This window comes from Lissotriton vulgaris, chromosome 2_1 (genome assembly GCF_964263255.1).
Source record: "Lissotriton vulgaris chromosome 2_1, aLisVul1.2, whole genome shotgun sequence".
Taxonomy (NCBI): domain Eukaryota; kingdom Metazoa; phylum Chordata; class Amphibia; order Caudata; family Salamandridae; genus Lissotriton; species Lissotriton vulgaris.
In genome coordinates, this window is record NC_141687.1 from 806716370 (window position 1) to 806728685 (window position 12316).

A 12316-nucleotide genomic window follows, 5' to 3' on the forward strand; every position below is an offset into this window, starting at 1 on the left:
ATAAACTTCATAAGACCCCTAGAGCTGCAAACACCACCCAAACTCTATTTTTCATTTATCATAGAACTTTAATTACCCCACTTGCTTTGTCACATTTCTCATCAGACACCCCTCCTACCTGTTGGTCTTGTCCCTGCCCTTCTGCTGACCTTAAGCATATGCTGCTTGAAGGCCCACCTACTTCCCAGTTCTGGCAGTTGGTTTGGCGACAAATTCAGAGAATTTTCCACTTTCAGGTCCCCTTTTCAACCTCCTTAGTTTTTCTTGGCTCCCTTTCTCCAGACCTTCCTCAATCTCCCAACCACTATCCTTTACTTGATCTTTTTATAGCTATCGCCTTTCACATTGTTACTTCTCATTGGAAATAGGCCGTCAATATTTCCTATCAGTCCTGGTGGAATGCAATCTGTTTCAATCATCGCCTAGACACTAATTATGTATCCCCCATTTCCCTAGCTGCAAAACGTGATCTGCTTTGGCTCCCTTTGGTAACATACCTATCTTCCTCTTCCCCTACACATCCCTCTCCTGCACCTGAAACAGTGGAAGTTCGCAAACAGCCATGAATCGCTTTTTGCCTATTTACTCATTTGTCATTTGATTATCTATAATTATTAAGTATTAATGCACTGTGTTTTTTCCTATATTACCCCTTTCCAATAATATGCTCATAATTTTTCATGCTCATGTTGCTTTCTTTTTATGAAATTTTTATGACATTTTTATTGTTATTACATTGATTATTTATATAACCAGCTTACTGTAACTCTTCTCCCCCCTCGCCTCCCTCTGTTCCTACCCATCTTTTATTCCCCTTAATAAATCAAACTTAAAAAAAAAAAGTGTTGCTAAATATAACTGGTGATTTTCTGTGTTTTATTATTTCAGAACTTTAATGTTGTCACTGAGAATTTCACCCACCTATAACCGTACTTTAACTTTTAAATATTTCAATTAATGTCTAAGGTTTTAAAAAAAAACAGATCTTTTTATTGCACCTAAATATAATGTTACTTTAATCTTTGTCAGTGGATTTCTAGGTTTTATTTTAGTAAGTTTTCAAATTGTATGTATGTAGAATAACTGAGTAATATAGCCTGTGTGTGGACATTACTCTGAAAGGGCAGGGAATTGCTTTGGTATTGTTAGGTAAGGGTGAAAACTTTGCAAAATGTTACTAAGAAATTATGTTTGTGTATGAGAGTAATGCAACAATATTTGTGTTGAGATTGTCTATCTCCTCAGTTCTTTTGAGTCTAATACTGAAATATTTTCCCAGCCAGTTCAATTTATATTGTAACAGCATACTTTTCATAGCCTTTGTTGGGTTTAAACACTAAATACATAATTATAATTCAGCAGGAGAGTAATCTGTTTTTCAATATATAATCTATTGTGATTATTCACTAGAGTTCTATATTTGGTTTTAATCTACTCTTTAAAGTTCTTTTTCATGTGTGCAGTTATTATTCAATATTAATCTGTAAAAGGAGAGCCATTAAAATATGGTTGTAAAAATCTCTTTTTTTTTAAATGGTGGTGACTCACTCAAGACGCTTGCAGGAGTTGAACACAATATCTCCTGCGTGAACTCCAAGGGGGATATACTTCCTCGTCGGTTCTCGAAACCCTCTCACGATATTGTACATTTTGGATTAGGTTAAGAGAAGCGTTTTCCTGTAACTTTGTACAAAGTCATAGATTATAGAAATTGATTATGTTAATAAAATTGATTGTGATTTGTTCCATTGAATATATTAAGTAATAATATTTATTACGATCTCACAAGACACCCACAAGATTTGAACACACAATCCCCTGCATGGACTCCGAGTGGGCAGTAATTCCTGTTCAGCTCTCGTGATTTACCTGTGAGATTGTGCATTTGCAATTAGGTGAATACCTGCGTTTTCTTGGAATTCTGGACAAATTAAGACATTAGAGATTAGCTTGAAAAAAAGTATTCTGAATTTTTCCATGAAATATATTTAACAGCAATATTTTTACAACCTTGCAAGTCGCTTGCCCGAGTCACACGAGAGGTTTGGGCGAGGAACCACACCCTGAGGATGGAATGTGATTGGTTCATATGGATGTCTTTATTTATAAGAAGAAGATTCCATTCTTTTTACTTTATTTCACTATTGGATTTTGGTGAGAGTAGACATATTTAACTTGCTTTCCTTTCCTGTTTACCTCTCTTTGCAAATATTTCTTCATCAGATTTGGAACAACAGCTGGGGGCTTCTGTACTAACTCAGTCATGTCAGCCATCCAAGGTATTCTTGGTGTGGCAGTTCTTTGAAATGAGGCCAGGGGCCAAGAAAGTTTCTGCGAAGTAAGTTACCTGTAAACTTTGCTGCAAAGAGTTCAGCTGGGGAGCAGAAATAAAAAATATAGCATGAGTGTCACAGGAATGTGGCGAAACCTGAGGGTAATGCATCCACAGAGGCTTGCAAGTTAGACAACTCTACAGAGGATTCAACATCATTTGCTCCAGGAGATACTGTGGCTGTGCAGGTTCTAAGTGTATACGGGGCAGATTTACAAGAAAGTGACACATCTGTAGAGATGTGTCACTTTCCCTGCGCCACCATGCAAAACCCTTGCGTCACCATGGATGCACCGTATTTACAATACGGCGCACCATGGCGCAAGGATTCACAGATGAGTCAGAAATTCTGACGCATGTTGACGGAAAAATCACGCATGGCTGGAGTTGTGTCACAAGCATGATGCAACTCCAGTAATGAATTTTACGGCCTATTCCCATTACACTGCGTCACTCCTCACTCCTGCTTGAAGCAGGTGTAAGGTTTTGACACAGTGTTGTCCTAAAAGTCACGCAGTGAAATCTTTTGCATCACTTTTACGAGGCTTTCTTGTGTGGGAACGCCTACCCTGCATACTTTATACCTGATGCAGGTATAATGTCACGGAGGGCTTTTCAATGTGACACATCTCCCTAGATGCGTCAAGTTGTAAATGGGCCGCAGCTTTTACGGCGCCGCTGCATCACAAAAGTGATGCAACCACAGCGCAAAAGTGACGTAAGGGGCTTGTAAATCTGCCCCTAAGTGCGCAAGCGGACAATATACCTGCTTTTTAAAGCTCTATTTTGCTGCTTGTGTAGGCAGATAATTTTTTAGTCAGTAATAAACAGACAGATCTGCCTATAAGAAACTTGTCCAAGCACTCAAGTGCACTCCAGGCAATAGTTTAAAAAAAGGTTTTTTTGTAAGTTTTTCTCCTTTTTGTTTTTAGGGAGGTGCTGTTAGTGTTTGTTCAAAACTTCAAGTTGTATATTTTTCTCATACCATTTTAAGAAAGGATTAAAATACCCAAAACATTAAAAAAGTTTGAAAACGCAAAAAAAGTTATAGTTGTTAAAAAATTGCTCTGTCCAGAGCTACCTTATACATCATGATCTATTTTGTGTGTACTATGTCTCCCTTTTCTACCCTTCTCCAAAGCCTTCATGAAAATTTTGCTGGAGCCTGGTAGGCAATTCCTTTCATGCAGTGCTTCCTGGTTTGCTCTAACACGCCTCTCGCAAGATCATACTTTTTATTATGGACTTCTTTTTTCCAACTTTATTTATTTGCATTTATCATCATGGTCAAACAAAGGGCCAAGTGTAAGCAGTTGACAATATGAGCAGAATTAGGTTATATCTCCATACCCTGCCTCTTAGCTTAATAGCAAACAATTAGAAAAGAAAGAGAAAGAGGAAAAAGAAAACAATGAGAACGCATATGGCAGCAAACAATGGCAAATAGTGCATGGAGAATGTCCATACATTGACGTATTTTGCTTCCCCATAGGGTCTCCAACGGGATTAAACCATCTGGAACCTGGTGATAGCTCCTTATATGAACATATGATTGGTGTTGACACCTACTTTACCCCACGCTGATGGTTTATACTGGTCAGCTGCGCCTGTCAGGTACCGGCTGGGTACAGATCGAGTAGTTGTCTAGCTAGAGGAAGAGGGCAAATTTACAAGGTCTGGCGCATCTCTGCAAATCAGCAGGGATTCGCCAGACCACTTGCGACACACAAACCCACCCATGCACCACCACTGATGTGCATTTACAATGTGGCGCCGTGGCGCATGGATGGGCATATGCATGTCGCATTCCCCGGCATAAAGGCTGCAGATTGCTGGAGTCGCGTCGCAAGCGCAATGCGACTCCAGCAAGGCTCAGGGGCGCCCTATGCCTAACATGCTGCATCACTCCTTACACCTGCTTCCAGCAGGCACAGGGTTTTGACGCAGCATGGCCGTAAAAGTGATTCTGTGAAATCTTGTAGATTTCACTACATCACTTTTACCAGGTGTCCCTGCGACGGAACACCAACCCTGCGCCGGAACGCCCACATGAAACCTGACACAGGTTCCATGTGGCGCAGGGCTTCACAATGTGACAAATCTCCCTAGATGCGTCACGTTGTAAATAAGGAACAATGTGGCGCATGGTTTACTCTGTCGCAGCAGCGTAAATGTGTTGCATGTAAATCTGCCCCACAATCTTGAGTATCTTGGCTGTCTTGGCTGCAAGAGTTGGCATGTGGGGACGATTCACTTGGGCCTTCTTTTGACTTTAATTATTCACTCAAGTTTCCCAGATATCTTTAAGGCGAGATTTGGGTGGCACCATGTCCTAATAGTGAGATCGTTGATCGCTGCAGTATGCGAAATCTAGAAACCAGTCCCTTTCCCTGGGGGAACGGTGACCACCCCACACCATGCCCACCCTATGTTTTGCTAGGATCAAGAGTAGGGCCAACAGTTTACGTCTTGTGGGAGGCACCACTTTCACATACCCGAAGAAGCCCAGCTGTCTCGTGCCTGTAATGCGAAAATCAGTCATGGTTTTAATGGCCCAGAATACCACCGTCCAGTATCTCGATACTTCAGGGCATGCCCACACCAAGTGAAAGAAATCTGCTTCTAGGACACCACATCTGGGGCAACTCTCTGTGACTGAGAGCCCTATTCTGTGAAGTTGCATGGGGGTCTGATAAAGGTGATGTAAAAAGGTAAAGTGTTTTAGCCTGTGCCTGTAGTTAGGGGAAAGACCATCCAATTGGCTACAGCAGTATTCCCAGTGTGCTTCTGTAAAGTCCAGGCCCAGGTCTATCTCCCAGCATGTCTTAGCCCTAAGTTCTATCTTAGGCATGTGTTGTTGGACACCAGTGTATAATCGTGGGATTAGTTTCTTAGCAGAGTGTGTATTGATAATGTGTTTTAGGATGGACAAAGCTTGGGGCTGGGCCGGAAAAGTCGGGTTATTCTCACAACAGGTGGCCCTAATTTGGTAGTTTAATAGTATGACTGATGCATTCCCCTGTCATGGCCCAATAAGGGGGGCTACCTGGATGAAACCCTCTTCCATATAGATGTCGGAAACTGTACTAAGGTGCAGTTGTTGCGCACTTCATTGGGCACCCACCCATCTCTTAGAGAGATGGCATCATTGGTTTATTGAGGGGTGGAATAGATGTGGCGTATGTATGCGAGAGGCCTACTTTTTTACTGATTCCTTCCCAGGCTCATCTGACACATTCTACTGTGTGATTTCACCACGCAGAGTTTTGTATGGAGCATAGAAAACTGTGTTTAGAGGTAGTAGGGCTGCCCGGTTTTGCCCGGTCTGGGCGAGTAAATGGCATTGGGATAGTCTGAAATAGATAAAGGAACTTTGGTAGGATTACAATCTTGACAATAGCTGCTCTTGTGCCAGTCAATAGCACGACGTAGTTTGCAGCCCATAGGTCTTAGATGTCACTGTTCACACAGATGCCCAAGTAGCACACTAGGCTAGTGGCCCAGGCGAGGAGGTAGTCAGTGTGGAAGGAAGAGGAGGTGTCAGTAAGAGGGTATATCAATTGAAAAAACAGCGAGGGGGCAAGATGGCCGCTATGCTGCTGTAGAGAACAGTCGCATTTACTCCTTCTCCTGACCCACGGGACATGCGGCTGGAAGTTTGAATAAGATATGCCGATTTTCCAAAGATCAAACAAGACCAATAATGAAGGAAGTACTAGGGTGATACAGAAGACCCTGGCGACGCTCTTCATCCTTCTTGGAAGACTCTGGAGGAAAGTGTACACTCGAGGTGTCAGCGCAATCACAGAGATGGCACAGCGCGCTGGAGCAGTCTCGAAACTCACAAGCGCGAACAAACGATCTGCCCCGGCGAATACTGCCTCTCAAAAGAATCAGCAGCTCAAGAAAGGGGAGAAGTCAGAAAAAGTTGGCAAAGAAAAGGTGGAATCTAAGGCAGCGGTGCAAGTGGGCACCCCCGGAATTAAAGGACAGCAACAGTAGAGGCGCTCACAGTCAGACAGCGGAACTCTGAAACATGCGATCACCGTACCCAGCAAAGATCCAAGACAACGCACTGTCTCAGAGGCTTTTGCAGGCAAAGGTCAGCCGGCGATTCTGGTTTCCGAAACTTCTGCGGAGACAAACACGGAGACAAACGCTGATGCAGCAATCACCGACCTCGAGGACGCAAGCACGGCGGTTGCTAACCAACAGGAGCTCCAATCATGCACGCCTCATGCGGGAGCCGCGCTGAGAGGGGAAAACGCCGAGAACGCAGACACAGACACAGCCACGGCGAGCGGAACCGACTAGGTGAGCAGTGGGAAGCTGGAGGAGACGGGGTCAGGACTGGGAGACCCGGTAAACTTCAATCACGCCCAAATGTTAGAAGCTCTGATGCAGGTAAATCTCGCTCCCACCCCTGGAGACAAAAATATTTTAATACAATCTTCTACTTGGGGGAGCATGAGAAGTGTTGAAAGTCGTGCATCAAGGGGGCTTAAAGGGGACAAAGGAAGGAGAGTCCGCTCCCCTGAAGGGGAGAAATTCTACTCAGTAACAGAAGGCTCTGATTCCTCCTTACTGGGCACAGAAGATGAGGGCAAAACCACAGATCTCTCGTCGGAGACAGAATCAGAGGGGTCCCACTCTAGCACTTCCAGAAGCAAAGAGACACAGAAGAAGAAAAGAAGAACCATGATAAGACGGGACAGAGACATAGACAGATCAGCATCAAGCACAAATAGGAAATTGCTTTGGGACTATGGTAATACTTCTAAAATGTATCAGGAACATTGTCTAGAAGAAGGAGCTGATAATCACGCCACGAATGCCTTTCAAGACACCGCCGAACCACCACCTCAAGCAACCCTAGATGGAATGTTCGCTATGCTAAAGCAAATGCATGCAGAGGCTAGAATAGAAAGTAGGAGAGCCAGTCAAGACACTAAAAAAATACAAGCGAGCATTAGGAAAATGAATAAAAGATACAAAGAGGTGGAAGAGAGAGTTGTACAGGTTGAAGAAAGAACTGGAAGATTGGAGGATGAAGTTACAGACTGGCAGTATTTCAGAATGGAGCAAGGGAAGGTGGTCGAGGACCTACAATGGAAGCTGGAGGATTTCGAGAATCGCCAGCGGCGGAACAATCTGAGACTTCTTGGTTTGGAAGAGGGAGTGGAAGGGAAGGACCCAAGGGGGTTTGTGGTTAAGCTGCTGAAAGGTGCATACCCAGAGGCGCAGTGGCAATGGGAATTAGAAGTTCAGAGAGCACACAGATTCCCACTGACGCAGAAAAAACCAAGAGGCGCTAGTCAGGATGCTTTACCAAGGGCTATGCTAGTCTTTTTCGGGAACTTCTTGGCTAGGCAGGAAGTCATGGAGTCTGCCAGACCAGATAAAAAGAAGTCATTTGAAGGGGTTACATTTTTTGCAAGGCCAGATTTCTGCCACGCGACCGTCGAAAGGAGATGGAAACTCAGGCAGCTAATTACTCCCTTTCAGCGCCAGGGCTCTGAAGCATACCTGATGTTTCCAGCGAAGTTGAAAGTCATTACAGGGGGTCGTGTCAGAATGTTCTTTTCAGAAATAAAGGCAGGCGAGTATCTTGCAGAAATTACGGAGAATCAAAGGGGCAGAAAGAGTAGGGACACTGAGCCAGCATAAGATGCATATTACAATACTGAGGAAAGTATTGAATATGTTAGTAGTTTGGGTAGATTGGGTAGGAGAAGGAGGCGACACTACAGCAGTGAACAGCCACACATAGGTCATGACTGACCTATTTGCCTGTAGCAGGGGGGGGTAAGCAAAGGGAGGGGGGTTGACGGGGGTGGAGTGGTGGAGAAGAATTAAGGTCATGTACAGCACAAGGCAAGAAGATGTATAGGAATAAACAAGTGGTAGTAATTTTTAAGAGGATGGCGTCTGGTAGCTCAACTTTTAAGATCAGATGGCGTTAAGGTTTGCTACTATTAATATCTGCGGGCTAAACGATGGTGGGAATAGACAGAAAGTTGCGGCTATGTTTAGATTATTGAAATTGGATGTTATATGCCGTCAGGAGACACATGTGAGGGGAAAGGATAAATACCTTATGGATCAACTCGGTTATGAAGTCTTAGCATTTACACAGCAAGATTAAAAAACAAAAGGAGTGGCTATTTTCGCGAAAAAAGGAGCTATGCAGGTAAAGAAAAAGAAGGAAGATGATGGAGGGAGATGGGTTATGGTAGAAGGGGAAACAGCTGGGGGACGGTATACCATTGTCTCAGTATACAGCTCTAACGAGGATGAACCTGAATTATTTGACTTTCTAGATATCGAGTTGGCATTATGGGCAGAACCGGTGATATTTTGTGGGGACTTTAACGTTAATGGACTGTCAGGGTTGGGCCTGTCGGGTGGGGGGATGCAGGGCGATCGCAAAAAGAGAACACGAAGGGCTATTGGTAATTTAATGTTTCACAATGCATTGGTAGATGTTTGGACAGCTAACAATCCCACTGGGACGGGCAGCACTTTTTATTCCGCTCCTCACAGGGTTATTGCTAGACTGGATTACTTTCTGGTCTCTAGCTCCTTAGCACCAGACTCAAAAATAGAAAGGCTCCCTCGGGTCTTTTCAGACCATAACCCCCTAGTACTAACTATCCCTCAGAACCTTAGTGCTGTCTATAAAGAATATAACTGGACGTTTGAAAGAGGGCTACTTAGGGAAGAAGATTATGTAACTAGAATGAAGTTATGGATTAGACAATTCTGGGAAGTAAATAGAGGCACGGCATCCGCAGGGGTGGTCTGGGATACCTTTAAAGCAGGGATAAGAGGGGAAACACTGGCCTATACCCTCCACAGGAGTAAAAATGAAAAACTCGAATTAACTAATAGACTGCATGACTTAATGGAATAGGAACAACAGCTATTCAAGCGGTCATTAGCCAAGAACCTCTCGAGGAGATCCTATTGGAGATAGAGTTGAAAAGAGCCGAGGCCAGTGAAAGTTTGGCAAAGAAAGCGGCAAGTAACTATTTAATGAAAAAGGAAAAATGTTACGAATTTAATGAGAGGGTAGGTCATATGCTAGCAGTCCGTATCAGACAAAATATGGCAGCGGGAGAAATAAAAGAAATTAATGATAAAGGGGGAAAAGTTGTGACTAAGGTAGAGGATGTGAGGGAGGTGTTTAGGGAGTTCTACTCTGATCTATATGATCAAGATCTGGGGAATGTTGCCATTGAGATAGAGGACTACTTATCAGGAACCTTACATGAGGAACTGAGCGAGGAGAATAAGGAGGCACTGGAGTTACCATTGACATTGGGGGAAGTCCAAAACGCAGTAACCAAACTCCCCTCAGGGAAGGCAGCGGGGCCCGACCAAATTCCGGCGGAATTCTACAGAATTTTCTGGGACACCCTGGGGATTGATATGTTGGAAACCTTAAGCCAAGCACAGAGGGGGGAAAATACTCCACAATCATGGGCCGGAGCAAACATCATAGTAATTCTGAAAAAAAACAAATCACATTTGGATCCCGGTTCATATAGGCCAATAACACTCATGAATGCCGATGCAAAAATCTATTCCAAGGCGCTTTCACAAAGACTAAGCAAGGTAATCGAGGGTCTGTTATGTACAACGCAACACGGGTTTATACCCGGGAAAGGAACCACACAACATACAAGGCAGATGGTTACCATACTGGATGCAGCAGGTGCCACAGGGGACCCTGCCTCGGCTATTTTCTTGGACGCAGAGAAGGCCTTTGACAGGGTCTCCTGGAGGTATCTGTGGAAGGTTCTGGACTGGTTTGGTATAGGAGCAGGCTATCTAAAGGCTATACAGGCACTGTATTTAGAACCTATGGCTAAAGTGAGGATAAACAGAGGGTATACTGCTGAAATACGTATAAGACGCGGCACACGACAGGGCTGCCCGGCTTCGCCACTGTTATTTGCGTTATATCTTGACCCCCTCTTGCGCAAACTGGAAGGGAATCCTAACATCCTCCCGATAAAATTGCATGGTTATGAGTATAAAACACTTGCTTCTGCAGACGACGTGGCAGTGGTTACCCCTGAGCCGGAGTCAGCTATTATAGAAATAGAACAGGAGGCCGCAGCTTTTGGGGTAGTGTCGGGTTACTCACTGAATAAAGGAAAGACACAAATTATACAAAATAACTGGGTTAATTATCAGGACATAAGAGTAGCTCCTGAAGTTACGTACTTAGGTGTCAAAATCACAGCTGACCTAGATAGGTTAGTGGAAATAAATATGAGCCCATTGTTGGCAAAAGTAAAAGCAAATACGGAAAGAATTAACAATCTGCATCTGACCTTGATGGGTCGGATCAATGTAATAAAAATGGTAACATTCCCAAAAATTCTGTATCTGTTTAGGTCTATCCCGTTATTTTTTGACAACACATGGTTCAATAAACTAGAAGCGATTTTGAACAAATTTATTTGGGTCAAAGGGAAGACAAGGAGAGCCTACAGACACCTAACAGTATCCAGAGAAAAAGGCGGCTGGGGGGCACCAGACTTTAGGCTCTATTATTGGGCTGCCGTATTGCAGTATTGTCAGGGGTTGTTAGGTGGGGGAGGCACAGATCACACAGCGGAAGCTAAGCCAGGATTTACTAATGTCTACACTACATTATTGGGAGAGGGGGCAGAGAATGGGTTTCTAAACTCAACCGACTTTAGCTATTTTAAACATACACGGTTTAAGACATTAAAAGCGGCCTACAGGGTCTGGAAAGGGATTTAAAAAAAATGTGGTCTATGAAGGTACAATAATTACTGTACACAAATTGCTCACTACTGAGGGACATTTTTAGGGACACTACTATGAGGGACAGGCATAACAGGGGTATAGTTAAAATAGGAAATCTGCTTGATAGCCAGGGGAATATGCTACAGTTTGGGGCGTTACAAACAAAGTTCGGGTTAGAACACCATAGTTTTTACAAATATCTCCAAACCAGAAGTTTCCTAATGCAAAAACAGGGCGGCCTGGCAGGGTTGGGTCAATGTAGAGTCATGGAATACATAGAAGTAGCTAATAAGTGTACGATAAGACAGTTATACGCGGAACTGAAAGACAGTAAAACTGATGAAAGGGGGAAATATGCACAAAAATGGACAGAAAAACTTGCGTCAGGGCTAGAAAGCTTTCAGTTATCTCTGGATCTGGGCAGAACAGTGCTATGCTCAGCTACCTTGCAATCACAACATTTTAAGACCGTCTTTTCATTATATCATACCCCGGCCAGAATCGCCCAGTGGGGCGGCACAACTGGAATAACATGCCTTCGCTGTGACTCAACTGAGGCAGACATTGTACATATGTTTTCACAATGTCCTCAATTGTTCAATTTGAAAAAGGCTATCGAAGAGTTTTTGGATAAATCACTTAAGATCAAGATAAAGCTCACAGATGAACTAATTATGCTGGGGGTGGGGGATACGTCAGATGTTTTGCCAGTAGAGTTTATTTTTGTCTCACTTGCGGTGCTTCGCATATGTATAGCAAGAACTTGGTTGGACAAGGCTCCCCCCCCCCCCGTTCCAAGCTTGGATCGCAAGCCTTCTTTCTATGTTTAATCTAGAAAATCTAGAAAAGGCAATTTATGACAGGAAAGGTAGGAGAGCTAAGTTATTAGGTAAAAGGATATGGCAGCCTATCACAAGTTGGAAAAATAGTAGGTTAAATCCAGGACAGTCGATGGAAGGCTGACATAATAAGAAAATTACAGAAAGTGGGATAGGCCAATATGTAAGATTCATTCATCTATTTTAACCCTATTTTAACCCTATAGACGCTTTTCCTCTTGTTTTGTTTTATTCACCTTTTCTTTTCCCCTTTTTTGCAATGGTTAGTACATATCGTACACATGTTTGGTGGATTTCTTATGACACAATGTACTAGAGTAATGTTGTAATGTGTACAACCACTTGTGAAACTGTTGTGTGC